Genomic DNA, 26,151 nt, shown 5'->3' on the forward strand with positions numbered 1-26,151 from the left:
AAAATCTACCACTAAACCAGTTGTAATAAGCAAGAAGACTCTGAATTAACTACCTTCACAGGACTCTCGAAGAACTTGTTTTGTACATTTACTAAAGATGGCTAACTATGACTTTAGAAGGGAACGAAGGAACAATAGATTAGATGAAATCTTTGATCCCTCAGGCGCTGGCATTCCAAGACAATCAAATCTTGCTAACCCTCATTCTGAAAAAGGCACATTTCAGGTGGTGGAGAAAGCAGTTAAAAAGGAAACATCAAAATGGTGGGAACGAGCCTCACTCAAAAAACATCTAGAACACAACCTCATCCCAAGGGGCCTCAGGATTCTCATCTTCCCCCCAACTGAAATAACAGCCCCTCTGAAAGACTACAACAATGGAAGGACAACTTACATACAGCATCTAACAACATGCTATGCCAATTAATTGACATAGCTCAGGAAAAACAACACAAAACGACAGTGGATGCCCTCTCCCAAAAAATTGAGGAGGCAAACTGGGGAGACATCACCACAAAAAAATTGAAAATTTGAATACAGTCCTTGATGACTATGAGGAAGATATCATTTAGAGGAAGGACTGGCAATTTAGACGCGATTTGACGGACTACCAGATTGGCAGAGTCTATGCCTTTGCTAAAAAGAATGATAATATTGCAACAACTGCTCTACCTACCCACTCTAACATCTCAAGTGAAACTATTCCATCCTCAGAAGCTGAATCTGTGGGAGAACCAGAACCTACGAATAGCTCCAGACCATCAGTAAATTTTCACGAGGAAGACCGCAGACATCGCCTGGGCAACGCAAAAGACAATCGGACCGAACCACCCAACAAATAAACCAAAACCAAATACTACAGGAGTACAAACCAGAGCCAGAAGCAAGGAATTGACCAAGACACTACCCCGTATACAAAAATAGAGTGTAATAACTTGGTGATTAACCCCTCCAACACAACTCTAAGTGCCAATCACAATCAAATTTTGAATAAGGGGCTATCTTTCTGCCCGACATCTTGCTGGGATCTAGGACAAACTAAAATTGATCTCCTTAAATTTACAAGAAAGCTCAAGTTACATTAATTTCTTCTCTGACAGACCACCATGACCTACATCTAGTGGGAAGCCACAACTGACGAGTGATCTATCTGCACAAGATCTGGAAACCATCAATCTATTGACTCATCTGACTACAGACGATGTTCCTGATGGAATAGTGTCCCTGACTATGACTGCTGATGAATTAGAAATAGACATTTTCCAATCTAGACCTACATCCTTAAAAAACAAATCGAAGTTTACACCAGCCCTAGCAGAGGGTAATTCCATTGACATATTTTACTCAGCCGTGAATAAAGACCTAGATACGGAATACCAGAAATACTTGTCAAAACAAAAATATCTTTCGACTAACATCACCAAAAGGGAGGAGAAGGCACTAGTGGAATTAACCAATTATTCTAACTTAACCATAAAAGAAGCAGATAAAGGAGGAAACGTACTAGTCCTTAACACCTCGGATTATCTAGAAGAAGCATATCGCCAACTGGGGGACACCACCTGCTATAGAAAACTAAGATACAATCCCACAAGAGTGATTGAAGCAAAACTACACAATTGCCTGACTACCTGGTATGAAAAAGAACTACTCACTTTGGAAGAGATACACCTACTCACCAATGAAAATTCAGTCATTCCAACACTATATTGTTGGACTTGGCCCTTTTTGCAGGGTCATCCCTAAACTTTTTGCCTTCCTCCTGTATTTTTTCTGACCTGGTGTTGGCTGTTTTATGACTCTGGGCACCTTACCACTGCTGACCAGTGCTAAGGTGCATATGCTCTCCCTATGGTAAAATGTATCATGTGAATTGACTTCTACGTTTGGCATATTTGGTTTACTATCAGTCCCTAGTAGAGTGCACCAGGGGTGCCCAGGGCTTGTATATCCAAATGCTGCTAGTGGGCTTGCAGCACAGATTGTGCCACCCACCAAAGCAGCGGGGTAAAATGTGTCTAGGATCTGCCACTGCAGAACCTGCGCGCGGTCTGGTACCGTCGCGCTGACTGAGCAAGTGTCCCCACTTGCCAGTCCCTAAACCTTCCCTTAACTACATGTTAGTCACCCCTCTGGTAGGCCCAAGAGCAGGGTGCATTGGAGGCATAAGGTAGGACATGCCCTGATGTGTATGGCATGTCTTAATAGTGAATTACAGCCATTTTCGTTTTTCACTATTGAAGGCTACCTGCTCTCCGTAGGCCAGAATGGGCTGCTGGGATCGCTACACGCTGTGACCCCAGTGGACTCAGAGAGCATGGTAGAAAGTCATGTTTAGTATGCCTGAACTCGGGATAATAAAATACATCTTTTAGTAAAGGTTATTTTAATATCCTGGGTTTGCAAATGCTACTTTTAGAAAGTTAGCCTTTGCGTGCCTGACCATCTCAGTCCGCCTCTGCTGTGGGTGTGGGTTCTGCCTAGCAACAGTACAGGAGCAGGGCTGGGGGATTCCAGGAGACAGGTTGGCTGCCAGGTGGTGGGTAGAGAGATCGCACCAGGATGGGTGGGAGGAGTACACCCTGACTCTTGAATAGACCTGTGCTCTGCCACCACAAAGCCGGCTCCGCCCCCTGTGGAGCGGCTGATGTCTCTGCCCTGCTGCTGAAAGGAAAGAGCAGAGTCACCAAAACAAAGTACTCCAGAACTGGACTGAGCCAGGCCCAGGCCCCCTGGCGCTAAAGAACAAAAGAATCACTGTGTAAAAGTAGGAGCCTGGCTCCTAAGAATTCAGATCCAGATTGAACCACGAAGGAACTCTGCCTGACTAGAAGGACCTGGAAGAAGCTGAAGGAGGAGTAACTTTCCCTGACCTGAGGGATTGGCCTGCAGTAGGTGTCTTGCTGAGGAAGGAGAGGAAAAAGACTGAAAGAGATTTTTGCACTTTGTTCTTCAACTATCTCCAATGGCTTGGAAGAAGAGCTTGCCCCCTGAGCTGAACCCCAGGACCAGTGGGTTCACCGTGTCTCTGCTCGTCCGAGAATTCGAGCCGTGTGCTTTCTCCCGCCGGAGTGCTCTGCGCACCTTCGCATCCCTCCTAGGGCCGTGACACCCAGAAGCCTGGCCGCCTCCACTCGCCGAGAGCCCCGCTCTACCTGAGTCGCTCTGGACCCATCGAGTCTGGCCGTCCCACTTCCCTGTCACCTGTCTGCTACTGGAGCGCGCTTGGTGCCCTCTCGCCCTCCCGCCGGATTCCTAGTTGGGAAGTGAAATCCAGCCTCGGACGGCCGCCTGTACGTCGTAACGTATCCGGCCGCCCCGCTTCACCACCAGCAAGAGTCTGACCGTGCGGCACGCAGAAGTAACCTCCCGCACAGTCCGTGTCGGAGGCCTGGGGCCGTACCTGTCTACCGAGAGCCGCCCGCTGATTCTCGATCCGGAGACCCTCGAGGTGCAGAACCTGCATCTTCCCCGAAGACTCGTCCAAGCACATCGCACGCTCCCAGGTATAGTGAACTCTCTATCGGACTCGGGGTCCGCAACGTTCTGATTTCCCCGTATCACTGTACCCTGGGTGCACTGCGCATCACCGTGACTGGACCGACCCAGCCGAGCACTGCGAAGCGCTCGTGATAGACTAAGTGACTGAAGAAAAGAACAGTGCCTAAATATCATCTTGTGGCTCCCATTTCGCAACCGTTATTTATGGTCTTGTACATGCCTGCGTAACCAAGAATCCTTTATATAAAGTATACGTATTTTTGATACAACTTACGCCTGGTGTCCGTTTGTGGGGGATCGTTGTGATTTACTGTGTGTTATTATATCTGCTTAACCGACAGCGCCCTGAAGTTTAGCCCTGACTGCTCGCGCCACACTACCTATAGGGTGAGCAGGGGTTGTTCTGCACGGGTAATTCCCTCACCCCGAATAGAAGAAGGGACCACTGCTTGTCACAAGTACCTACCTGTGCCAACCAGAGGTTCCCCATTCTAACATATATTTATTACCAAAGGTTCACAAACCAGGCATACCACCAAAAGGCAGACCGATTATCGCAGGTATAGATTCTATCTGTTCAAATGTAGGTGTATTTATTGATGCTGAATTACAACCCTTTATGAATGGTCTTCCTTCCTTCATAAAAGATACAAAGGATGTCCTCCAAAAACTACAGAATATCTCATGGCAACCTGACTTCGTGCTAACATCAATCAACGTGACCAGCCTTTACACATCTATCAAACACCCGGATGGAATGGCTGCAACTAGAACATTTCTTCAAACCAGGTCTGTACATTACATGGCGAGAAACGCTATGATCCTGGAAATGGTTGAATTTTGTCTATTCAATAACTATTTCCTCTTCAATGGCAAATACTACTTACAACTTCAGGGCACAGCCACGGGGGAAAAATTTGCCCCACCCTATGCCAGCCTCCTGATGGGGGAAGTGGAACGACACTGGATATGGAATGTACGATCAGACGACCTCTCCAACAACATAATATTCTGGGGCAGATATATCGATGATACATTACTCATATGGCAAGAACCAGAAGACCTTCTGAAAGAGTTCATTGACAGCCTCATACCAAATGAATGGAGTATTCAGATAACATACACAATCTCGAAAAAAGAAATCACATTTTTGGACCTCACAATTTACATTGAAAACAAAATCTTGCATACCAAAATTCACAGAAAGTCAACAGCTGCCAATTCCATCTTACATGCCTCAAGAAGTCATCCTCATCACACTATTGCTAACAGCCCATCAGGAGAGTACTGTTGTGCATGCATCAACTGTAGTTCAGATGTAGAATTTGACAAATAAATCACTGGAGATCACAAAAAGATTGAAACAGGGAGGGTATGAACCGAAACATCTAAAAACAACATAGAACGTTTATGCCCAAACAGACCGCATGTCCCTACTATGCAGCACCCATTTACAAAAATGTAAACCTGTCATCCGTTTCCTAACCCAATATCACAATGAACAACAATATATATGCAAAACTCTAAAGAAACATTGGAATCTCCTAATACAAAATCCTATGGTATCAGATGCCCTCACAAATACACCACAACTCAGTTTCTCTCGAAGTAAAATTCTTAATGATACCCTATGCTCATCTGTTTTTCAAAATGAACAAACGTCCTTAACCTTCCTGCATCGACCCAATGGATTTTACACCTGTTCCAATTGTTCGGTTTTCGAACTGGGAAGATCAGGAACCAAAGACCTTACAGTGAATGGTCACCTGTTTCAAATTAGAGATTTTATCAACTGTGAAAGTACTGATGTGATATATCTAATCTATTGTGCTTGTGAAAAATATTACATAGGGAGCACAATACGACTGCTCAAGATCAGGATCCAAGGACATCATCGAAACATCCACAAAACAGATAACAGACAGCCACTAGTTGAACATTTTGAAACACACAATCAACACCACAGTACTTTCTCTTTGTGTGGCCTCAAAAAATTGAAACCACATGCGAGAGGAGGGAACCTTGAACATCCGCTGGGCCAACAGGAAAGTGCCCTCCTTATCCAACTGAAAACAGGAGAGAAAGGACTGAATAAAGAACACGAGTGGCACTATTGGCTTTAGATGAATACTAAATGGGCATCCTAATACACACTGTTGGGACCAGCTCATGCTGGCTCACTGTAAATCAACAACATTGTTACTTGTTCTCCCCCCCTTTTTTCTGAGATGTTATATCTGTCTTTGTCCTACTGGCCTTTTTTATGTAGTTCATTCTCTCATATAGGGGGTTCTCTCTTCCATCACATAAAAGTATCCTTCTGATCAAAAACATACCCGGAATAGGGAGCTTAGAAGGCGCATCCCAAACTGTCATCGTTTGGATATCATTCCAATCACTAGCTTATTCTAAGGATACTACCAACTGTCATCAGCTTGTGGACAATTTCAACTCTACAAGTTTGAGCAATATGGCAGTCTCCCCCTCTGATTAAATTTTCCCCGGGTTATTAATACGATATTTTGGCACTTACTATGCAGGAAAATACGAGAAATACCCCTCCCTTTTACAATTGGTTAAAATTTCCCCTCCGTTCCGTTATTCGCCTAATCTCGAGACTATGATCAACACTCCTGTGATCACTAATAAAAGCAGGGCGCAAACACTCTCTCTCGATAGCGACGACCCGCATACCTCGCATAAAGTCAATCTCTTGCTTTGACCAGAGTGGTACAGTCCAATCTTGATAGACTGCCACTTATCTCTTATTTCTTATTTAGGCAACAGTACTATAACCTAAGATATGCCTATTTCATTATGGCAACCAACATAGCAGTAACATTCTCATGTAATCCCCAATAGACCTGCAAACTAAATGATGGCGCTTAACGTGAAAAATTATGGTATTGATTTGAAACTGGGAGGTTATTTCGCAAATTACCCCATATGGTCATGTTTTTGAATATGGATGACCTCTATAGAAGGTTACCTCACTACCTACTTCTATGTACCTGTTCATGAGGTTTACTTCTAACCACTATACTTCATATTTACACCTTTTAATAATGGCGCCTCGAAAAAACGAGTGACTAAATCATGCCATTTTCTCAGGTTTTACCATTTAAAGATGGCGCTAGCTGAGAACGCCATCAGTCCATCACGATACTCAGACCGAGGGATTGCCCTGAGACCGCTGTTCCACCAAAATACAGTAAAACGATGCCCATTTTTGTTAGGAGATACTTCTTACCATCGATGTAGAAAATATCTTTAGCCTCACCTTGTATTTAGAATACCATTTTTGTCGGATTTGACCGAAGTCCAACTTCATTTTTCTAACCCGTAATTGTAGCAGTTTAAGGGACCTTTCATTTCCTCAAACAATCTCTATACCCACTTTACCTTGAGTCATTGCCATGTCAATGCAGCTCAGAATGCTCTCTTTTATCCCATTGCATCAGATAGATACTCATATATTGTTATAACAGTACTTCGACCTTGCCCGTGCTTGCCTTAAAGTTTGTTTCTTCGGTTCTTGAAAAAACCAAAATCGAGTCATGATGGTAGCACTCCATCAAGGGATCAATATCGTATGTACATTTAGTACTGTGGTTAATACTGCAGAGAGGGTAATGTCAGAAAATGAAGGATATGATGCCTCTTTTCTCTTTTCCTATCTGTGGTCATACCATTGAAGAACCTAATTGTTGTCAATTCATGTACTACACACAATGTCTCTTTCTTGCTTATGGCTTCTTTCGTCTTTGTGTTTACCTTCCTAACAGATTACAACTCAGATTCTCGTTGCCTTGAAAACCGATGTAATATACTTTATGTCTAATCTGAAGGAAACTGCACATTATCATTATGAATACTTATTAAGGTATACCGGAAATGCATCATTGTGTAATGACTAATGAATGAAAATATATTTATATAGCGCATGGCTACCATGAGGCCTCCCAGCGCTGTTGACAGAAAAAGGCAGGTCTGCTGAATCAGTTAGAGCGATGTCTTAAAAAGGTGAGTTTTTAAAAGTTTACGGAAGGCCTGCAGATTTTTTTCCTTCCGTAAAGTAGCAGGAAGCATATTCCAGAGTTTTGGTGCATTAGACGAAAAAGAGCGTCCACCCCATCTGGATCTTCGTATTATCTTTGGAGTGGCCAAAAAAGAGGTACTGGTGCGAAGATTTCTGGGGGGTTGATATGGAGTGACAAGGGAGTGGGTAATGACCGGGCCAGTTTTCCTCATGGCTCTGTGAGCCAGGCACATAGCTTTGAACTGTATCCTGGCTGAGATTGGGAGCCAGTGGAGGCTCCTGAGTGCTGGTTTGGCAGATTGCCATTGGGGCATTTGGAGAAGTTGACGGGCAGCGCAGTTCTGAATTGTTTGCAGTTTATGGATGGTAAATTGGGGAGCTCCCAGGTATAGGGCATTCCCGTAATCAAGGCGGGAGAGTATGAGAGCCTATGCCATTACCCTTCTTGCCTGGAAGGGAAGGAGGGGAATGATTTTCCGTTGCATTCTCAACAGGCTGTAGCAAGTGGCTGAAAGCTTAGTAGCCTGGTGGTTCAAATTGAGGGAGCTGTCTAGCCACATACCTTTGAGGCTGGGGCCGGGCCAAGACAGACTGGCCATGAAGTAGGGATAGAGGGAATGGAAGACTGAGGGTTGCCCAAGAACATAATCTCGGTTTTGTCCCCATTGAGCTTAAGGCACGAGAGTTCCCTCCATTCGGCCACCGCCTCTAGGCAGGGACTGAGGGTGCTGGACGACCCCTCAGAGTTGTTTAATGCCACTACTAATTGAGTGTCATCTGCATAGGTGATGATTTTAATGCCGAATGGATGGACAATCTCTGCCAGGGGACTCAGATAGATATTAAACAGAGTAGGGCTCAGGGGAGAGCCCTGAGGGACGCCACAGCTAAGAGGCAACCGGGTGGACACCGCTTCTCCTTCAAAAATTTGGAAGAAGCGATCACTGAGGAAGGACTGGAACCAGGTTAGTGCCATGCCTGTCACTCCCATGTTTTTGAGACGATGAGACAGGATGTTGTGGTTGATGGTATCAAAAGCGGCACTGAGGTCCAGAAGGATGATTGCCGCTGTGCCTCCCTGGTCCAGTAACCTCCTTGCCTCCTCCGTTACTGCTAATAAAGCAGTCTCCTTCCCGAGCTGAGGACGAAAGCCTGTTTAAGAATCATGTAGCAGATTGTTGGATTCCAGATCATCAACAAGTGTGGTGTTAATATGTTTCTCAATCAGCTTGCTCAGCCAGGGGAGATGGGAGATTGTACGATAGTTGGCCAGATTGGATTGGTCTAGGTTAGGTTTCTTCAACAGGGCCCTGGCCATTACACATTTTCACGTAGAGGGTACCGTACCAGAGGTGATGGAAGAATTCAAAATATCAAGAATTGCTGGGCGGTTGAGTCAATGACTAGGGTAAGAAATTGCGGTGGGGCTGGGTCAGAGGGAGAGCCTGATGTTACCCTGGGAATGATCAGATCCAGTGATTCAACATCTAGGAGGGGAAATAGCTCTAGCGAGCATTGGGAGTTGGGGTGAGGGCCTCTTGTTCTGGTTGCCAAGGGCTTAGTCGGTGTGGTGGGAAAGGACATATAAATCTTTTGGATTTTTTGATGAAAGAAAACTGCCAAGTTATTGCAGCGGATAAGTGCTCCATCAGTTGTGGGTTGTTATTGGGGTAGGGTGGTGAGTGATTTGGCAATAAGAAAAATCTCTTTGGGAGAGTTTGCGGCGATGCCTATTTTCTCTTCAAAGAATGCGGTTTGGGCATGCTTGATTTCTAGTTTGTAAAGCCTGATTGCCTTTCTGTAATCAAGTTTACTAGCCTCTGAGAAGTTATGTCTCCATCTTCTTTCTAGTCTTCTGCATGACTGTTTCAAATCCCTCAGTTTGGGGGAGAACTATGGGGCTGTTTTTAGTCTGCTTTTCCTATGAGTGGGTTCTTTAGGAAGTACTAAATCAAGGGTGCTTTGGATCCAGGTGTAAAAATTCTCGCTAGCCAAGTTAGGGTTGGGATTACTAAGTGGTCTTGTAGCTTCAAGAGCTATGGTCCAGTTGTTAGACGTGAGTCTAAACCATTTCCTTTCCAGGATCAGCATTGCTCTCTGGGTTGGAGGAGAAATAGAAGTCTCCCAGCAAAGAGGAATCTAAAAATGATCCGTCCAGGGGAGTGGGGTAGGAGTCCCTACGACAAGATTGTGCAGGTTGCCGAACACGTGATCAAGAAGATGACCTTTGGCATGTGTAGGGGCAAATCCTTTCTGTCTAAGTTGGAATCCTTGGAGGCTCAGCAATAGCTCATTAGTTATGTGATTGGAGAGATCGTCTAGATGGATATTGAGATCTCCAAGCACCGTGAAATTAGCTGGAGCCAATGCTAAGTCGGCGACTGACGTGGAAAGATTAGAGCAAAATTGCCCTAGGGCTCCCGGGGGGCGATAGAGCAATAAACCAGAGAAGGTGCTTGTTGGTGATAACTCCAGGGAGAAAGCCATGCTTTCACAGTCTGGTAGCGTGTTCATGATGGTTCGACAGTTGAAAGTGTCTTTGAATTTAATTGCTAGGCCCCCACCTCTGCCGGTCTTGAGATCAGCTCTGAGTATTGAATAGCCCTGGGGAAGGGTTTGGATGATGGCAGGATCAGCTTCAATCTGAAGCCATGTCTCAGTCAGAAAGAGGGCGTCCGGCTTGAGCTCCTCTAATAATAATGCTAATTCGACAGAGTGTTTAGGAAGTGATCTGCAATTTAGAAGAAACATCCTAAATGGGATATTGGCCTGGGGCGCGTGGAGGTTGTGAGGCTAGAGTCTATAATTGCAGTGAGGACAGTGAGAGTGCCTGTCGGCAATGATCAACGAGTGGAGACAGTTGTGGTTAGTATCCTTCCTCAACGCATGCAGTGATTGGGAGTTATAGGTTACGCTGTTTCTTGGAGAATTGACAGGGGTGGTGGCCCCTGGGCCCGTCCTGGCACGGACGGGCTCAGACGGGCTTGCCTTAGGCGTGCCTTAGGCGTGCCCGCGGCGCGTCGGCGCCATTCCGTGCTGAAATTGTTTGAACCAGGAGAAAAGCTAGAGCGTCACCTGCCAAGATGGCCACCTGAGAATGTCCCTATCAGGAAGTAATGAGGGTGAGTAGAATCCCTCAGGCTCGGTATTCTCCCTCCACTCAATCAGCACAGGAATTGCTGCAGTGGACCGGGGAGTCGTCGACCACAGAAGCGGCAAGTGCAGAATATGTGAATATTTTAAAACAGTTGTGCAATTTTTAAAACAAGCAGACTAATGATTGTTTTTCTTATTAAGCATGCCACTAAACACCTAAATGCACAACTATAGACTTAAGTTTGATTACTAAACTTACCAATCTAATCAAATAACATATGAAAACAGACTTCACTTTAACAAATTTTGCCTTGCATGGAGATTAGTGAAAGTATGAATAAATCCACTTTTTTAAAAGCATGACCCGCATTGCGAATAAATTCTTTTAACTCTTCCTCTTGCCAGCGACAAGGAGGTAGTCCTTAAATATACCCACGGGAACCTTCTCTGCACTATTTTGCTGATTGATAATCTCAACAGTACCCCATCATCTATTCTCCTTAGGATGCTTTTTAGAAACCATTTAATTTGTCACTGGTTCCATTTCACTTTTTTCCTTCACTTCCTTGTACAGCTTTTTGTATTACCTGAGTGTCAGGCACCCATGCACATCATAGTTCACTCACCTGGTGGTAGTTCACGATTCAGTTTTAGGAATCTTATTGAAACTGATACTGTCATGTTCCATCTCATGCTGCCTTGAGAAAGTCCTAGTCCAAAATCCAGATTGGGGCGAAACACGTGTCGGCTGTTTGCACATTCAAAACTTAAAATATTACAAAAATTAAGGATATTATCAATAAAGATTTTATGACAAAAAAAGAACATTAGCAAATAGTCTTTCTTCCAAACTCAACATTAGAATCGAACTGAAAAGTCTTTGGGAAAACTGAATAAATGAGGAGATAGCGCTCAAATTCTTTAAACATGTTGACATTGGTATATACCTGATTGGCATATTAAGTTCACTTACAAGTCCCTTGTAAAGTGGTACACCATGTACCCAGGGCCTGTAGCCTAAATGTTACTAGTGGGCCTGCTGCACTGGTTGTGCCACCCACACAAGTAGCCTTTCAAACCTGACTCTAGCCTGCCATGGCAAGGCCAGAGCATGCAATTTTACTGCCACATCAACTTGGTATTTAAAACCACTTGCCAAGCCTTAATCTCCCCTTTTATTACACATAAGTCACCCCTAAGGTAGGTCCTAGGAAATCCTAAGGGCAGGGTGCTGTGTAACTAAAAGGTAATACAGATACCTTTAAGTTTTAAATGTCCTGGTAGTGACAAAGAGCTACATTTGTTTTTCACTGCGGTGAGGCCCATTCCTCTCAGAGGCTAGTATTGAGAATTCCTTAATTTTAAGCTGTAATTCCTGATTAGAAAGGAGTAGATACATTATGTTTCATATCTTTGGAAAAGTAATGAGAAATCCTCTTTAGTGTTAAAGTTGGATTTAACATTACTATTTTAGAAATGCCACTTTTAGAAAGTGGAAATGTCTCTGCTCTTAACTTGGCACAGTCTGGGTTGGGTGACAGCTAACGTTTGTGAATTTCCTCTAGTCAGCCACAAATACATGAAGGGTGGATGTGACCGAGGACTCATCTGCATTCTGATAGCCTTCCTGAGCAGGCAGTGTCCTGTCCCCACACAAAGGACTGATTACCCCCCACAAATAACCTGGCAGACAGGGCTGGGATGAAAGGACACCTGTGCACTTCAAGGAGCTGCTTTGAAGTCACCCACAATTCAAAGGCACATTTGGATGTTAGTACTTTGGCCTGACTCTACGAAGTAGTACACTCCTGCACCTGTGAAGAACTCTGCCAGGAGTAAAGACTGCTTTGCTAAAAGGATTGCCACTCTGCTTGACTGACTGTTTTAAGGAACTGCTTCACTGCTGTGCTGAGCTGCCCTACTAGCTTCTGATCATGGACTGGACACACCTCACTTGAACCCAGAGTGACTCCAAGAGTTTTCTGGCTTGCCTCCTGTTTCGGAGGTCTCAGGGTCATAAAAGACTTCTTGCAATTTGGCTAGTGCTGCTGGACTCTGCCATTTGTGAGCCTATCCTCACCTGTGTTCCTCCAGTCCTGGGCCACAGAAGTGAGTTCTGCAGCTCTTTTGGTACAAAATTGATACATCGTCACCACTGCTTTGATCGGAACTGATGCAGTGCCCTTCAACTCTGGTGCAGTGCTGATCCATAGACATCCTTGTGTGGCTCGATGACAATGCAAAAACAACAGTTGATGGACAGACCGCGAGGTTCGATGATGATGCAGGGCCGATAAAAAATCCTGACTGCAAGGCTCAACTTAAATGCAGCAATCTGACTGCATAAATCAGCACCGACACAGCACACTCTCTTCTACGACCCTTTTCTCCATCCAAGGTACTTTGTCCGTGGGACCTGTTTGAGTCCTGTGGCCGGCCTGCCCTCCATAGCGGTTGGCCTGAACTTTGGACTTACCCTTTACTTTAGCTGCCACCCCCCTGCTACACTACTTCCATTATTTTATAAATGATAAGTGCTGTGATGGTAGCATCAATGAAAGTGTCAACATGTGCCACTGTAATGAAGCCTATATACCTACCTGTTTAATGTCTTGTGTGCTGTTGTCAATTGATGTGGATGATGCTCCTGGAGTTTCTATCAGGGAACTTGTCAGTTTGCTAAGGACTGCTCTGTGGTGATGAGTGCTGGATGTGGGCTCCTAAGTTGTGTAGAAACTCATCTGTACAAGCTCTCCTTGAGGTCGCTCTTCATTTCTACATTTGGCAGTGAGTGGTTCCCTTCTCCTCTGGACCCATTCCAGCTGGATTGCTGCATTTCTTTTCCTCGTTCACCCCGGACACCACCTCTGACTCACTTTGCGTTGGTTTTGCTTCTTTTGCAGCCTTCGTCAGGATCACACCTTCACCAGTGAGCTGCTGTGGCTTTGGGTGCCTTTGGCTCTACATTTTGGTTGAGTTGCTCCCTGGTATGAGCCTAGTAGCAGCCCTGCTCAAGGCTCACCTTTCTGCCACAAGCCTTAAGCCACAAGCCTCAGCACCGATGCTAAGATGATTTATAGGAGCAACCTGATTGTCTGGCTGGGAAGAGCAACTGGAGTGGTTATTCACACAGCCATTTCATTGGCACAGGAGGTTTGTTTTAATTGTATTTTTAGCAGTACTCATTCCCATGTGAGTGCCCTTGATTGCTGCTTCTTCTTCTGCTGACAGATACTGTGTTGGATTTCATTTCTACATATTATTAACGTAATGGCCTATAATCAGTATCCAGTATTGCATTTTTATAACTTTTTTAGTGGCCATCGATGAAACCAACTATGAATCCTCTAGAAATGTGCCAGTTTTATTCAGACATTTGGGCCAGGAAGGTAAACAGATGTTTGACAATTTACCTCTGCTTGAAGCAAATGATGGTGATGGAGAAGGATGCAACTATACATTTACTGAAACATTTTCCAGAAGGATTAAGTGTTCTACTTGAAAGATGTAATTCATTTTAACCAAAGTAGTTGATGGGTGAAAGTGCTGAGGAATTAATTGCTGCTCTCAAATCCTTGGCCTCGACTTACAACTTTGGAAATTAACTGGATATTTACATAAGGGATCAGATTGTCTTTGTTTGTTACTCAAAATTCAGGAGTGCTTACTAAGTTGCTATGGGCCTGATTCACAGAACTAACTTAAGACAAAATCCTAAACCTACTACTTTTGGTATTCACTGAAGGCATTTAGTAGTAGTAAAGTTAGGATTTTGTCTTAAGTTTGACTTAAGACAAACTTAAGACAGACTTAAGACAGACTTAAGACAGACTTAAGACAAGCTTAAGACAATCTTAAGACAGGCTTAAGACCGACTTAAGACGTACTTAAGTTAGGATTTTGTCTTAAGTTTGTCTTAAGTCTGTCTTAAGTCTGTCTTAAGTTTGTCTTAAGTTTGTCTTAAGTCAAACTTAAGACAAAACCCTAACTTTACTACTACTAAATGCCTTCTATGAATACCAAAAGTAGTACGTTTAGGATTTTGTCTTAAGTTAGTTCTGTGAATCGGCCCCTTAGACTCCACATTGACTGAAGTTATTGATGCTGCTAAAGGCATTGAACGGTCCATTGTATCCAGCAAGCTCATTACACTGGCATACACGTCAAGTCCACGTCAGTATGTTTATTCGTGTTCTTGGGAACACTCTGTTTCTGCTATATCAATGAAAGATACATTTATCACAAATGTTTCTAAAAAGGGTCTAAGCTTGTGCAATGGATGTGGTTTTAAGTCTCATCTGGGCAGTTATGTCAATTGTCCCACCATGGTTAAACGATGCATCAAATTCAAGAATCTGGTCATGCTTAGAGTGTGTGTAAGAGGGGAAAACGTTCTTTCAAGTATAACCGCATGAGGTAAATGGTTGACGTTCTGGTCTGTCTAACATTATTCTCAATATTCAAGCCAATATTTCCAACAATGTTTTTAGTATCAGTAGCAATGTCAAGGGACCTTGGTGTGAGGTTTCCATTGGGAAGGTTTCTCTTAATATGACGGCTGATTAAGGTGCCCAAAATACCTATTTTATCTGATGATTGTTCTTATCAGTATTGGGGTGAGGATTTTTACCTTAAACAACCAAATGTTTCTTCCAAGGCTTTTGGAGAACAGAATATTGATCTTTTGGGATTTTCCCTTGACTCTGTAACATGCATGGGAAGATCAACAGCCACTAAAGTCTATATCGCCTCGAAGGGTAGAAACGTGATTGGTCTGCAAGATTTGGCCAAATTGGGTCTCGTTAATTTATGGAGCTGTAAAACCTGTTGTGGCAATTGATACACATTGGGCTGCGTTGGGTCTCAAGTTTAATGCCACAGATATTGCACAGGATATACCAGCCAGTGTGTCTTTGTCACAGGTTGAGACGCCAATACTGCAAGGTGTACCAGGTGATTTGATTGCTGGCAAAGCACAAGGTTTACCAGGAGATGTGGCTGCTGAAAAATCTATGAATGAAATTACTCAGAAATTTCCTGAAGAATTTAATATCAGCATTGGCTCTATCAAACGTTTTGAGCATAGAATCAAATTCAAATCCAACGCTGTTCCCATGGTGCCTAAAGACAGATTAGTATCATTGAGTGTAAGAGACCATCTCAAGAAGTTACTGCAGACGTTGACATCTGAAGGGGTCATTAAGCCAATAACATAGTGGAATGGGTAAGCCCCATAGTTTTTGTGCAGAAGAAATTTGGAGAGATTTGTTTATGTGCAGATCATTGCACTCTAAATAAGAACATTGTGATTGAGTGCCATCCTCTCCCAAAAGTCGATGAATTATGAGCCATCTTAGGACAAGCTACTTTTTTCTCCTTAATTGGTCTATGCTCAGCTTATCATCAAATACCTTTAGCTGAAGAGTTGCAGGATTTGATCACAATTGTTACGCCGTTTGGTGCCTTTAAATTTCTACATCTTCCTTTTTGCCTGGCACCTGATGCTAGTGTACTTTAGCAATATACGGATATCACTCTGGGAAGAGTGTTGGATGTGCTGACTTTTCAGTATGATGTGTTAATTTTTCCTGAAAGCATGATAGACACAATTTTATTTTTAGAAAAGGTCTTGTACATTTTCAGGGAGGTTGAGGAACTGACAAATGGTAATTTCTAGTGTAGGAATTAGATTACCTGGGTCATCATATTACGACTGAAGGGATTAATCCTAACTTTTCCCCCGGGGTAGCTATTCAGGATGCTGTTCTGCCCAGAGATAGAGTCTCTCGTTGGTCTTTTTAAGGATTCAGTGAGTACTAGTTCCATTTTATTGAGAAGGTATGCTTTCATTGTGCAGCCTTTACGTGATTTACTAAAAAAGGGTGTGAAATATGTCTGGAATGTGACTGCTAGTGATGCGTTCTCTTGAATCAAAAATATGATAAGATCTGCTCCTGCTCTGGCCTAATTTGATTCAGAGAAAAATTCTTTTTTTACAGTGCATGTCAGTCAATTTGGTTTGGTTTGGGTGCAGTTCTTTTGCACTGGGTGAATGGAAAGGACCATACAGCACAATTGAGAGTGAAGCTCTTGCTTGTTGTTGAGCCATGGAAAACTTTAAGATTTTCTTGTGAGGTTCAGAGTTTGAGATATATACTCCTCATAAACCTTTGATTCACAAATTGAATAGTGCGGGTACTGGTAAGGCTTTGTCAAGATTAGTTAGGTTATTAGTGTCATGAGCCTGGGTGCTTCCTCCTGTGCTGTATGTGCATTGGGGCACTTTGGGGCCCACACTGAGTTTCCCCAGGGCCTGACTCATGGCGAATCTTGATTGGTTCCTACAACTTGTAATGGTGTTATCCCCTGTGGCCTGATTGCACTTGTTGTCTCATTGTCCGTATTTACAATATGTGTCTCCCAGGGCCGGCTTTCAATCATGCTTTAAGAACCCTCAGGGCCCTGGTCCTATGTATACATTATTAGGATCACAGAACATCCTCCAGGGCCCTGGTGTGCAGAATGGCCACTCCCAACTCGTACTCCCAAAATTTCGTGAGATCCACGTGTCGCTGGCCATCTGGGTTTTAGGCAGTATAAAAACCGCACCGAAGCCACGTGAAATTGCTTTGCTTCGTTCCTGTTGAGAGAGGAGGGTGCTTTCCCTTTTACTCTCCTGGAGGCCTGCACAACCAATCCAGTTGTTACCCAAACTATCTGCAATCAACACGGCAGTGCCCTTCATCCTAGCTACGTCATCTACCTTCTCCCAGAATCTGGATCACCTGTGAGCTCATCACACGAATCTGCCTCACCCTGGTAAAGACCAATGCAACAAGAAAGCAATAAAACAAATGTTAGTGCACTAATTAATTTCATAGACATTTGGGAGTTTGTGCATTTTCAGGCTGTGTAACGAGGTGCATTTGTGACTTACTATCATGTTTGTTGCACACTGCTATATGTAGAAAGACATTGCACATTACCTTGTGTTTGATTTAGAGTGCTGATAACACTGAGCTGCACTGGGACAATATATCTGAGGCTCTGAATCAAGAAAAAACCTGCCAATGTTCTATGCTGAAATAGAGTACTTCTTCTATTCCCTATGCTGAAATAGAGTACATGGGGGCAGATTTATGTTGCACTTGCGCCACTTTTGCGCCGCCGTTGCGTCACTTTTGTGACGCAGCAGCGGCGCAAATCCTGCGCCATGGTGCGGGGTAATTACAACGTGACGCATCTGGGAGATGCGTCACGTTGTAAAGCCCTGCGCCACATGTAGGCGTTTCAGGGCAGGTGGGGGCGTTCCGGTGCAGGAACGCCTCCTAAAAGTGGCTGAGTGAAATCTACAAGATTTCACTCAGTCACTTTTAGGCCCATGCTGCGTCAAAACCCTGCGCCTGCTTGAAGCAGGCGTAAGGATTGACGCAGCATTTTAAAGATAGGGCCCCCCAGATCATTGCTGGAGCTGCGTCGCGCTTGCGACGCAACTCCAGCAATGCGCCACTTTTCGGCACAGATGCGTCACGCATCTGTGCCGTTTTTGCCCCATGGTGCGCCGCATTATAAATGCAGCGCATCCATGGTGGCGCAGCTGTGGCGCATAATAACTGGCGCATCCCTGCTGATATGCAGGGATGCGCCAGTCGTCATAAATCTGCCCCATGGTGTGTGAGTAGGTCGTATTGTATCATTCATGAAAGACTGTAAGCTATGTGAGACAGTTAATGCATGTTTTATTGCTCTTTGGTGCCTATGTGCACATATCCTCACACAGGAGACAGTGAGATCAGTAAGGAACTAGAGAAGCAAAGTAACAGAAAGCTCCCTAAATACCAGTAGCAGATCCAAAAATCGCAAGTCTCTCTTTGTTATTTTATTCCAACCCCCCTTCCTTTTTGGGACAGTGTTCAACTCTGGGTGCTGTCTTCCTTCGATTGGATACTGCACCAAGAGTGAGCAGAGGTTCAGCATCGTCTCTGCCGCCAAGAACTCCAGGTGAGTGGGGTGACAATTAGCATGTCTATTTTCCTTCACCATTAAGTTCATTCCAGGCAGTAAGAACAAAAGGGTGGACTGTTTGTCTAGGATACCTTTGGAGTTGGATTCTATAGCTAATCAAGAGGAAGATGTAGAAATTGTGGCCTTTCTGGATGATATGCTGAAGGACAAAAGGGCAGTTGGACGCTGGATTCAGTGCAGTTTGAGAAAAGTAATTGAGTTTATCAAAAATGGTTGGCCTAAAAAAGTGAACCGTTTTGCCAAAGTTTCTGAGGAATTATCAATCGTCAATGGTCTTCCCATGCTCCAGGACCTTTGCATTCCCTCAGCTTCCATTTGATCCTCACTGATTGGTTTAAATTATGAAGGGCATTTGAGTATCAGTGGAAGGTACAAGAATCTGAAACAGTATTACTGGTGGCCGTCCATGGATGCTCAGGTGATTGAGTGGATGAACTTGTGTAGTGTTTGTCTCCATTCTGATAATCATTGGAAAACCTTTGAGTCACCTTTGCAGGTGGTTTCTTTACCTGAGAACCCTGGTATAAGGTTGCATTGGACTTTTCAGGATCTTTTGATGCCTTACCTTATCACAAAAGACTTTTGTTAGTGTTGGTTGATTAGTTTTCCAAGTGGGTATATTTTGATTTTGCTACAGCCCCCACTACCGCTGTTGCGGTTACATTCGTAAAGAACATTTTTCAGGTTGGAAGTGTCCCTTCAGTCCTGTTGACAGATAATGGGACACACTTCACTTCCGCTTTTATGAAACAGTTAATTGATTTGAATCACATCACTCTTCTACCTTTAGTTTTGCATTCTCCTACCTCTGATGGTTTGGTCAAGAGAAAGAACAGATTCTTAAAGGAGGGTATTCAGACTGCGTTAGCTACTGGGTTTGATGATGAGGATTTTCTCAGTCAAGAGGTCTGGGCTTATTCTGTTACCCCACACAGCACCACCAGTGTTTCGCCTATTAAACTCTTAAGGTAACGGGTTCCCAGATCTACTTTGTGTCCAGATTGGTTGAGGACCAGTACTCCCATTAAGTTGGATGACACCGAAATGCATAGCAAGGGAGAAAAGTTCAGTTTTATGTCAGCAGAAATATTCCAAAGACTGCTTTTATAAGAAACACAATGTCAAGGAGATTGTTTTCTAACATGGTGATTACGTGCTAATTAAAAATACTCTACAAAGTGCGAAAAGGGGAATCTTTATTCATGTCTCCCATGAAAGTTGTTAAAGTTTCCAAAGAGGCTGTTTTCATTAATGGCAAGGGGTGGTGGAGCAAACAACGTTTAGTGAAGTAGACAAGGGAACAGGCCAATCTTTTGTTGAACTCATGCCAAGTGTCTAATGGCTCTCAGGTTCCTTCCACTCATCTTGAGGGTTCCTGGCGGTTACACACCTCTGTGAAGGATGTTGTTCCTTTTTTGGAATCTTCTACCACTTCAAGGTCTGACTTTTCCGTGATGAGGGATAGCACTAGACAAGTAGTCCTCATTCTGGAGCAATCTATCAATTTTGATTTGTCTCTAAATGTTCACCTACCTGAAGGGTCAGCTTGTAATGATGGTAGACCTGTCCGCACGATATGAGGAATTTTGCTTGCATTCATTTTTTGTTCATCTTCTTTTCTTTTGTTTGCAAAGGAGAAGATGATGTTATGATGCCTATGTATTTACTTGTTTAATGTCTCTTGTTCTGTTGTCATTTGATATGGGTGCCACGTTAGGCTCTGATGCTCTTGGAAATTCTAACAGTAAACTTGTCAGTTTGCCGAGGACAGCTCTGGTGTGATGAGCGCTGGATGTGGGCTCGTATGTTGTGAATACACTTATTTTTACAAGCTCTGCTCAAGGTTACTCTCTATTTTCAGCCCTGTTTCCATTATTTTGTAAATCATAAGTGTGGTGGTGGTATCATCGTTGAGGGTGGCGACATGTGCGATCAAGTAGTAAAGAGGATAGCAACTATAATACCTGGAGTTGCCATACAGTATAAGTAGAGAGACATAGGGAGAGCCAGAAACAATGTGGCTAAGTCATAGAGCCTAATTAACTGGTGTGAAAGGAGAGGTGTGAATGTAGACACAAAATTAAAACAACAAAGTAGGCACAGGTAAAATTTACAAAACCATATGATGAACCAGTTGATAAGGGGCAGTGTCATTGCAACTTAGGAAGAAAAATGCAAGAATATTTACTTTTGTAGTGACTGAAACATTATACTGGGACCGGCAAAAGATATATTGGACAGCAGTTATATCTATGTAATGGAAAGACAAAGGGATGCGTTAAATATTTTTCAGTGCAAAACTTTTCATATCATTCATGGACCAACAGTGAAATGTTGAGAGCTAAACCCAGTGCTAATAGGTCCGTGAGCATGGGTATGGATGCCAGGCCCTAGATAGAGGCCACGTGGAAGGAATACAAAGGTAGTATATTGAAAAGATTATGGGCCTGCAAAAGAGAGTACATGACAGCCCAGGATGAATGAGTGTTTTGTGCTTGTTTTTATTGAAAAACACGGCATCTCTTTGAGGCTAAAAATATATTAACACACTGTAAAAAACATAATGGCATCACCTTCAAAAGGCACTTCAACAGAAGTCCTTTTAGATATAAATGCAACTTTGAAAACACAGTTTGTGCTTACTGTCATAAATGCTGGTTCCAAGGTCATATTAAATGTAACATGGAAAATTATATTATCAGATAGCATATAGATGTAGGATAAAGTTGAACAGTGCATAAAGTCCATTTTTCTTATGGCGCTCTATCACATTAGAAAGGAAAACGTATGTTTTATGTTTAGGAACACTGTACTTGAATAAATAAAGTCACACAAAGAGAGGATTAAAATGTAAAAACGAGTTACGGTACAATGAAACCATAATCATTAAGCAAAATAGCTAAGGGGGCTAGAGATCATATGCTACAAGATGATGCAACAGGCCTAGGAAAGAAAGGATGTTGTTATTATGAGCACATTTTGGGAAGAGATTCCCTAAAAAGGCATAAGGAGAATAAAGGTCATGGGTTTAATGGGGAATTTTACCAGTGTAACTAAGAGCTAGGATCGGAACAGATGTGTCTGTGGCGTCTTCCTCGAAGAGAGAAGTTGATCTATCATTATAATCATCCTACCAAGCAGATATCAATCAAGGAAGAGCCCTGCCCCCTGTTTTTTCCTTACTCTCCTGTGTGATACAAATAGATTTTTGTTGGCTGATCTATGAAATCTTGGTGGATAGTATAATTTAATATGTTTTTTCACCTGCTTTGGAGCTCTTCCATAAATCGAATCATGCACCAGCATCACAGCTTTAGAGGCAACCCTGGTGCACGTCTGAAGCTAATGCATCTTCTGCAAAGTAGGGGAAATATTGGAGTGTTGGGGTATATTCTCCACTGTCCTAGCCATAGAACTAGCACAACTTGCCTTTACTTCGTAAGCTTTGGAGGCAGGTTTTGTGGCAATTACAGTTCCTACAATGTTCATTATTTTTGTTTTCTTCCAGTAGAGCCAATGATCTTCACAACAGTATAAGACGATAGATACATGTGGAGTTTATGTTATTAACTTGACGAGTCATAGACCACTAATAGCCTAAAATGATTGCCTGTGTGATGCTCTTGCCTTTCATCAGGATGTCTGAATATCCCATTTTAAATGAGATATAAGTCTGCCTGCCTTTTTGCTTCAAGCATCAGAGATCACAAGTAGAAACTAAGGGGCCGATTACGATGCCGTTCGGAAACTGTTCCGAACAAATCGGTCTCGTAATCGTATCCAAACTAATCGGGTCCGAACGACCGATTATGATGCTTCCCAGCATCGTTTGGTTGGAATCGCATTGACTTCAATGGGAGCCTGTGTTCCGAATGAGAACACAGGCTCCCATTGAAAAAATGGGGGGGGTTGGGGAAAAGCTTGCACCCTGTGGCAGGCACCACTTAGTGCCTGCCACATTGTGCACAGTTGGGAAGAGGGGTTCCTTGGGTACCCCGCGGGCCCCAATGAGATGGCTCTGGGTGAAGGGGGCCTGCAATGGGCTCCTAAAGACGGATTCCAACAGCTGTTTCATGTTGGGCAGACCGATTCAGAACAGATGTCAGAATCGGTCATCATTATCGCTCGTTCGGAAACCGTGTTCATTAAGCTTTACGATTCAGCTCCGAAAGATTCGGGCAGTCCGAATGCCTTTTAGAACAGATTCGGACTGCCCGAACAGTTTCCAGGCATCGTAATCGGTCATTTGGAAATGTGTACGATTCGTTCGGAAACAAGTGTTCAGAAAAGGATGCTGAAATACCATTCGGAGCCTTTCTGAATGACATCTTATTCGGCCCCTAAGATTCATTCAGAATGAGCCAGATGAAGGCCACCCAGAACTGAGGGGCCCATTACAATGACAGACAGAAGGCCATCCGTGGTGGTGGCGGAAATCGGTGATGTTTTCTGCCCCAGGTGCGGGCCTATCCCCGGAGGAACTCTCAGACAGAGAAAGAAGTCGCCATCACAAACTCGAATTAGCCAAACTTAAAATTGAGGGCGAGTTGAAATTAGCCGAGAAAAAGCTAGCGGTGGAACAGCTGCGAGTGCAGGGAGAACTAGAAGAGAAGAAACTCCAACGGGAACACGAAGGAAGGAGACTTCAACTGGAACATGAACGCAGCTTGAAGGAAATGGAGCTGAAAGCAAAAAGCGAAGAAGCGCGGCCCCCGGGGAACCGAGAGGCGGCCTCCCCGGCGGAGCAGAAGGTCCACATCCCCAAAGATGTGGTCAAGGAATATTACAAAAACGATGACATTCAACAGTGGTTCCGGGCCTACGAGGTCGCCATGACCTCCCATCGGGTCCCGCAGAAGGATTGGGGGGCCGGGCTGTGGGGACGATTTCTGAGCGAAGGGAGAGACACCCTGCTCGACCTACCAACCTCCATGCAGACCTCCTATGACCACATGAAAGCGGCCCTCCTCACAAGGTACGGCCTCACCCCGGAGATGTACCGCCAGCGGTTCCGGGACTGCAGGAAGATCCCGGGTACCACCTGGGTGGAGTATGTGAATTTCTTCAGCCGCGCCTTCGATGGGTGGATCAAGGGCAGCAAGGTAACCACCCTGGAAGAACTAACAGACCTTATGTTGTGGGAACACCTGGCTGCGAACTGCTTTGTGGAACTGCGCCAGCATCTGCTCGACAGCAAGCTCACGGATCCGAGAAAGCTGGCCGTCGAGGCGGATCGCTGGACCAACACTCGGGTCTCCCGGGGCCCTGTAGGAGAGTACCCCCGAGCCAGTCAGGGACCACCCCACCAGAGAGGGGGGGGAAACCAGGGAGGGCAGAGAGAGTCTCAGTCTAGTCCCCCGAAGTCCCAACCTCTGCCTTTCCCGGCACCCCCACCAGCTGTATCTGGCCCCCCCCTGAGACGGGGGCACCGGGTGACCATCACTTGCTTCCGTTGTCAGAAGCCCGGGCATTACGCCAACGACCCTGAATGCCCCATGGCCCCACACACCACCCAGGCAGCACCCCCCGCTAGACAGATAGCCAATGTAGCACTGGGGGAGGACGTTGAGGAGACCGAAGAGTGGGAACCCGCAGCCATGGCCCTAGTATCCTTAGGAGATCGAGAGATGGTCCCTGGAAGCCTCCTGCCCTCCAACACGAAGAAATATGGGCAGCTCGTAACGATCAATGGCCACCAAGTAGAAGCCCTCCGTGACACCGGGGCCAGCATAACCAGTGTCCTCAGTCATTTAGTCCACGAAGACCAGGTCCTCCCCAACGTCTTTTGCCCGGTCATTTCCGCCGACAACACGGAAAGCCTATGTAAGGTAGCCCTGGTGCCTTTTGAGTGGGGAGGGGTGGTCGGGAAACTGAGAGTCGCAGTGAGAACCTCCCAGCCAGTCGACTGTCTCCTGGGGAACGACCTGGAAAGTTCCCCCTGGAAACAAGTCGAGCGCAAGACCCACCTAGGGATGATGGGCCTCCCTGAGTCGGTGTGCGCCACCACTCGATCCATGGCGGCCCGACTGACCCCCCTGAGGGAAGTCGCCGACGCCCCGACCACTGAAGATAGGATGGTCCCCGCCGAGGGTCCCCACATCCCCCCACCAGAAGGGTCGGTCGCCAGTGACGAACCCCCGCCTTCCGACTCCGCCCAGGTCACCGAGTTAGGCGATCTGCCCGAATTGGCCCAGTGGCGCCACGAGGGGGGCCCCTCCCGAGAGGAGTTCTGCCGAGAGCAGGCTACCTGTCCTTCCCTGGCCGGGCCCCGGCAACAGGCAGAGGCCCAGGCCGCAGGCGACCAGACTGGGACACACCGGGTGTATTGGGAGAATGGCCTTTTGTACAGCGAGCAGAAGTCGGTGGAGCTAGGGACCGGCCGGGTGCTGGTGGTACCCCTACGCTTCCGAACCCTCCTCCTGGGCTTGGCCCACGACGTTCCCCTCGCAGGCCACTTGGGCCAGGACAAAACCTACAGTCGCCTCGTGACCCACTTCTACTGGCCCAGAATGAGAGCAGATGTAGAAGCCCACTGCAAGTCCTGTCCCACGTGCCAGGCCAGTGGGAAGAGCGGAGGAAAGCGCAAGGCTCCCCTCCAACCCTTCCCTGTCGTCAGTACCCCTTTTGAGCGGGTCGGGATCGACATCGTGGGGCCGCTGGACCCCCCAACTTCCCAAGGGCACCATTTTATCCTCGTCCTGGTGGATCATGCCACCCGATACCCTGAAGCCATCCCCCTGCGCACTGTCACAGCCCCCGTGTTGGGCCGGGCGTTGATGGGAATCTTCTCCCGCATGGGTTTTCCCCGCGAGGTCGTGAGCGATCGCGGTACCAACTTTATCTCCCGTTACATGAAGTCCTTATGGCAACAATGCGGGGTGTCCTATAAATTCACCACCCCGTACCACCCCCAAGGAAACGGCCTGGTAGAGCGGTTTAACTGGACTCTGAAGGGGATGATCGTGGGCTTGGAAGAGCCCCTCCGGCGTAAGTGGGACGTCCTGCTCCCCTGCCTCCTATTCGCCTACCGAGAAGTTCCCCAGAAATCCTTGGGGTTCAGCCCCTTTGAGTTACTCTACGGACACCCCGTCAGGGGGCCCCTCAGCCTGGTCAAGGAGGGGTGGGAGGCGGCGCCCCGAGGCCCCCCCCGAGATGTGTTCCGCTACATCCTGACCCTCCGAAACCAGACTAGGAGGTTCCGAGAGATGGCCGAGGCCAACCTGGAGGCGAGCCAGGAGGAGATGAAGCGCTGGTACGACCAGAACGCCACTCTGGTCGAGTTTCAGCCGGGCCAGCAGGTATGGGTCATGGCCCCCGTGAAACCCTCCAGGATAAATGGACCGGGCCCTTCAAAGTGGTTGAGCGGAAGAGCCAGGTCACGTACTTGGTGGACGTCCAGTCACCCCGGGACCCCCTCCGGGTCCTCCACGTGAACCGCCTCAAGCCCCACTTTGTGCGGACGGAGCTGAGCCTCCTACTGGCCACTGATG

The sequence above is a fragment of the Triturus cristatus genome, chromosome 5_2 (genome assembly GCF_964204655.1).
Source record: "Triturus cristatus chromosome 5_2, aTriCri1.1, whole genome shotgun sequence".
Lineage (NCBI taxonomy): Eukaryota > Metazoa > Chordata > Amphibia > Caudata > Salamandridae > Triturus > Triturus cristatus.